Source organism: Trichechus manatus, unplaced genomic scaffold (assembly GCF_000243295.1).
Source record: "Trichechus manatus latirostris isolate Lorelei unplaced genomic scaffold, TriManLat1.0 scaffold00095, whole genome shotgun sequence".
NCBI classification, from domain to species: domain Eukaryota; kingdom Metazoa; phylum Chordata; class Mammalia; order Sirenia; family Trichechidae; genus Trichechus; species Trichechus manatus.
The window spans coordinates 1,626,624-1,632,623 of record NW_004444031.1 but is presented as its reverse complement, the minus strand read 5'-3'; positions in this window follow the sequence as shown (position 1 = coordinate 1,632,623).

Here is a 6,000-nt window from a genome sequence, read left to right as displayed (position 1 = left end):
AATTTCATAAAACAATATTTGTACTACTGTTTCATGAGAAACTATTTGTTCTGTAAACCTTCACCTGAAGTACAATAAAAAAAAATACAGATTAAATTATTATACAAAAAAATTGTTAATAACTATAAGTTGCCATTACCTGAGTTAATATTCTGTATGAGATAAATATGTCTTGCTTTACATAAATTATCTCACATAATATTTAAAATGATATTGTGATCTAGTTTGCATTATCCCTTTTACAGAGAAATTTAGTACTTCAATCAAACATATGCAGTTAATAATTTGGAACTGTGATTTCAGTGTAATTTTATATGACTTCAAATTGAGTAAAGTTAACCACTTTACTACAGTATTTCTTTAAAAGCTTCTAAATGTAAACAAATTTCTCAATCAATTTACTTTTAATGTTTTTACACTCATTAATCATTTGCATATGGTACTATTCAGGTGTATATTTATTTTTGTAATAATAGTATTTAGTAGGATTTTTTCTTTACTGATTCAGACTTGTTTAGAAAGCTTTTTATATCCATCTATAAAAAGATACCTTGACTAACATGGAACACACAGTTTACACAACAAAAATATACTGGCAGCATTATTAGGATGGCAATATGCCAAACCATATAGTAGAGGAGAGATTGCATCCCTAAAGCAGGAAGCAAGCTGATTTTCCATTGACGTTTCTAATAATAATAGTTATTTTTATTATAGAAGATATATTTCTTTAGCATATTTTCTGCATCTCTCCTGGTTTTAAGAGATTGTATACCAATTTTATTTCCTACTTAATGTACCGAATATCTTTGTCTCAGCTTACTTATCACAAAAATATGATAACAGTAGCATTGTCTAATGGTATCAGATACATACTAAGTGTTTAGGTAATAGCAGCAGTAGTAGTAGCAGGAGCAACAGCGTTATTTCAGCAATAAGGAAGAAAAAAAAAAACCCAGTCGTTATATTTGATACTCATAAAAATACAATTTGAAACATCTGAAAATAATTCCTGTGCTGCTGCTTCAGTCTGAAGTGTGTGGTTGGCAGGAGAAGAGAGCTGCTTCTGCTCTACTTCTACCCCATTAGAATAGCGACCCTCTGAAAGAGAGGGAGTTCCAAACACTAAAAATGAGTCCTTTACAAATGTGTGTTGAATAAGTAGTGTAAGTGGATTCATGGGACTTCCTTTGAACTGTTATATTCTTGAGCTTCATTAGACTTTCAAGGATCTGTTAAAGCACTGCATTAGAACCCAGGGACTGTCGTGGCTTACTTAATTCAAAGCACTGGTGTAAAGGAACCACTCAGCTTTCTAGTGAAGTGAAACAAAACTGCTCAGACTGAACAGTCTGCTTATCAAGAGCTAAAAGGGAAACCACCTCATTCAAAGGACAAGATACTGGTTTAATGTTTTCTGATATTGTATTCTTGCCTGTTATAAACTGAAGCTTATCTGGCCTTGGAAAAATATCCTACCAGCACCAGGACCACTTGCCATGGAGTCTCCTCCAACTCATGGTGGCCCCATGTGTGTCAGAGTAGAACTGTGCTCCATGGGTTTTCAAAGCTTGATTTTCTTAAAGTGGATTGTCAGGCCTTTTTTTCAAGGCACCTCTGAGTAGAATCGCATTTTCAAACTTTGGGTTAGCAGCCTAGCGTGTTAACCATTTGCACCTCCCAGGGACACTGGAACAATATCCTAGACATTCTAAACTTATAATATGTGGAGAATAGGTTTCAGTTTCTTTCTTTTTAAGCAACATTCAATGGCTCAGAAACTTACAGTCTATAAAGATTAAAGTTTAGAAAATAATTATGGGCAGGGCTACAAGATGAATAGTATTATACCACACTGTGTAATATTATAACTAGAACTTGTTCCTTAAAACTGAACAGTTCAATGTTCAATGAAAAATTAACGGAAGGTATTCCATTGCAAAGCAAATTAATTTTTATTTTTCAAGGGTGGCAATCAGCAACTTAAACTTATTTTTCACTTGTGTATACTTTCAGGAATAAGATATTAGTTTAAAACACAATGGTATTGATCCAGTGTCAGAAGAAAGACTTGATGATCTACCCTGAAAAATCAGCCATTGAAAATCTGGTGGAACATGGTTCTGTTCTGACACTTATGGGGTCACCATGAGTTGGAGTTGACTTCATGGTAACATTTTTTAATTTGTCCAGTGGAGAAACCTTCAAGTCCTGATAAGATCATGGAACCACTTTTTTTTTTTTTTTTTTTTAAAATAAGCATTTAGGGCCATGTTTGCCAATTCACCTTCTTTTCTACTGCATTTTTGGGATTTGTTGTTTAGATATTATTTGACAAATTCCAGAATGTACTACTTTACATCACATGGTATCCCATTATTATTCTTTTTAGAAAACAAAAGTAAGTAGTGAAACAATGCAAAAATGTTTAATGATGTTAATAATCCATCCCAATACCCTATTTCTCCAGCTTCCATTCACCTCCATCCTTGAGCTAAACATTTACTTTCACAGTCCACAGGAAGAATCTTTTTTCAGATGTCTTGCACGTGTGAGTGTGTCTGTGTGTGCAGGGTAAGAATGTTAATATTTTATGAGATAAAGGGGCTAGCTTATGGGGAAAAATGCATTAATTCCATAGATAAATGCTTTTAAGCAACTATGAAATACAAGGCATTTTACTAGATAATGTCAATGGTGAAAATAAATATGGTTACTCATCTTAGGGAGCAAATTTGCCAGTAATAGGATTAAGAAATACTCATAACACTAAAAATAGGTAAAAACATATTACAAGCCATATGGCTAGAACAAAGACTTTATAAGTTTGGGAACTGATTCAACCAAAAATACATTACGTATCTAGTATGTGCTAGAATTTAAATGTAGTTATCTTTCTGAGTCTTCACGATAAGCCCGCTAAATCAACATTACTACTCACAAACCTGTAGAGGTTAATGATTACCTAGGTAACACACCCAAAACAGCACAGCTACACTATAATTGCAGTTCTCATGAGGTAATCTAGGAAAGTTTCATGGTTGAAATTAGTTTAACTTTAGACAGTAGACAGAATTAACATAGAGAGAGAGAAAGAGGGAGAATATTATTTTATTTAATCATTCATTCAGTAAAAATATATTCTTTCTACAATCCATTAAATTCTGTCAGTCTCTGTACTTCAGAATAGAAAGTAAAATCATCATCATCAATGAATCCAGACCACTGTGATTCTGGAATAGCAGTAGTCTGTCATATCCATCTTCACATGCCCTTCAGAGGAAAGTAAGCGATTGTTGACTGACTGAATTCACTTGACTAAATAGAGCGAGACAAATAGGAAAACAAATAAGTACAATAAATGTTATAGGTGCTAGAATATATAGGTTAGAGTTTGGTCACAAGGGATTCTTCATTTTCTTTGTTTTTGGTTATTGTACTTTAGAGGCAGGTTTACAGAGCAAATTAGTTTCTCATTAAACAATATACATATTGTTTCATAACATTGGTTGCCAACCCCAGAACATGTCAACACTCTCTCTTCTCAACCCTGGGTTCCCCGTTACGAACTTTCCTGTCCTCTACTGCCTTCTCGTCATTGCGCCTGGGCTGGTGTGCCCATTTAGTCTCGTTTTGGTTTATGGCCCTGTCTAATCTTTGGCTGAAGGGTGAACCTCAGGAGGGACTTCAGTACTGAGATAATAGGTGGCCAGGGGCCATACTGTCAGGGTTTCTCCAGTCTCTGTCAGACCAGTAAGTCTGGACTTTTTTGTGTGAGTCTGAATTTTGTTCTGCATTTTTCTCCAGATCCATCAGGAACCCTCTATTGTGATCCCTGCCAGAGTCGTCGGTAGTGGTAGCCAGGCACCATCTAGTGGTGCTGGACTCAATCTGGTGGAGGCTGTGGTAGTTGTGGTCCATTAGTCCTTTAGACTAATCTTTCCCTTGTGTCTTTGGTTTTCTTCATTCTCCCTTACTCCAGACAGGGTGGGACCAGTGAAGTAACTTAGATGGCCGCTCACAAGCTGTTAAGACCCCAGACGCTACTCACCAAATTAGGATGTAGAACATTTTCTTTATAAACTATGTTATGCCAATTGAGCTAGCTGTCCCCTGAGACCATGCTCCCCAGCCCTCAGCCCAGTAATTCGGTCCCTCAGGGAGTTTGGATGTGTCTATGAAGCTTCCATGACCTTGCCTTGGTCGAGCTGCACTGGCTTCCTCAGTATTGTGTACTGTCTTATCCTTCACCAAAGTTACCACTTATTTATTGTCTAGTTAGTGTTTTTCCCTTCCCAGCCCTCCCCTGCCTCATAACTATCAAAGGTTGTTTCTTTCTGTGTGTAATCCTTTTCATGAGTTTTTATAATAGTGGTCTCATACAGTATTTGTCCTCTAGTGACTGACTTATTTCACTCAGCATAATGCCCTCCAGATTCATCCATATTGTGAGATGTTTCATAGATTCATCATTGTTCTTTATTGTTGCATAGTACTCCATTGTGTGTGTATACCATAAGTTGTTTATCTATTCGTCTGTTGGTGGGCACTTAGGTTGTTTCCATCTTTTTGCTATTGTGAATAATACTGCAATGAACATAGATGTGTGTATGTCTATTCTTCCGATGGCTCTTTTTTCTCTAGGGGATTATTCATTTCATTGAAGAGTTCAGGAAAGGTATCAAATGAGTTGAATGTTGATGAATGAGTAGTTGCTGACAAGTAAATAAAACCATTTTTCAAAAATTAAGAAAAACTCAAAAAAGGCACCAGAAACATAAAGTATGGTGCCTTGCTAAACTGTAAATATTCTGGCTTGAAGAGGGACGTCAAAGCAAAAATGAACCCTGGGGGTTTGGAACATTTAAATCATGGAGGACCTGGCATGGTACACTAAGAAGTTTGGACTTCATCCTGTAGTAAAATGTGATCCATGAAGAGTTTTAAGCAATGGAGTAATCTTGTAAATTTTGCATTTTAGAAAGATTACTCTAGCAACCATGGGAAGAACATATGTCGTTGTTAGGTGTCATCAATTTCGTTTCAATTCACAGTGACCCTATGTACAACCGAAAGAAACACTGCCTGATCCTGCGCCATCCTCATGATGGTTGTTATGCTTGAGCCTATTGTTGCAACCACCATGTCAATACATCTCATTGAAGGTCTTCCTCTTTTTCACTGACCCTCCAATTTACCAAGCATGATTCTTTCTCCAGGGACTGGTACCTCATGATAACATGTCCAAAGTATGTGAGAAGAAGTCTTGTCATTCTCCCTTCTAAGGAGCATTCTGGCTGTACTTCTTCCAAGACAGATTTGTTCATTCTTTTGGCGGTCCATGGTATATTCAATATTCTTCACCAACACCACTACTTAAAGGCTTCAGTTCTTCTTTGGTCTTCCTTATTCATTGTCCAGCTTTAGCATGCATATGAGGTTATTGAAAACACCATGGCTTGGGTCAGACACACCTTAGTCCTCAAAGTGACATCATCAGGAGGCAGGGGACCAATTTTGGAAAATATGGCAATAGTTGAGAGAAGATAAAATGAGAGTCCGAAGTAAGGCATTAGCTGTGGTAATGAAAGAAATGTAACAAATGGTAATGAATAAAATCAACAAAAGGCAGAAAATAGAAAACTTGGAGCTTGTGAGAGTGGGGTGAAAACAACGAGTATGTTAAACTATAGCTTCCAAGTGTATTTCGTGAGTGGATGGAGGAAAGTGTCCTCAATTAAGAAAATTAACAGAGGGAGAGCAGAGAGATACCTACAGGATTTTTGAGAGGAGCTGTCAAGTAAGCTGTATGATACAGAGGACTAAAACTTTTGAAGGCGTTAAAGGGCCGCTATGAGTTGGAATTGACTCGACGGCAAGAGCTTCGGTTCGTTTCAGTTATGGGCTAAACAAATAATCTTAAAACTCATCTACAGAAAAGTGGTATTCAAAATCAAGAGAGAGGGCAATTTCAAAAGTGGGATGTGCATTAGCGCAGGA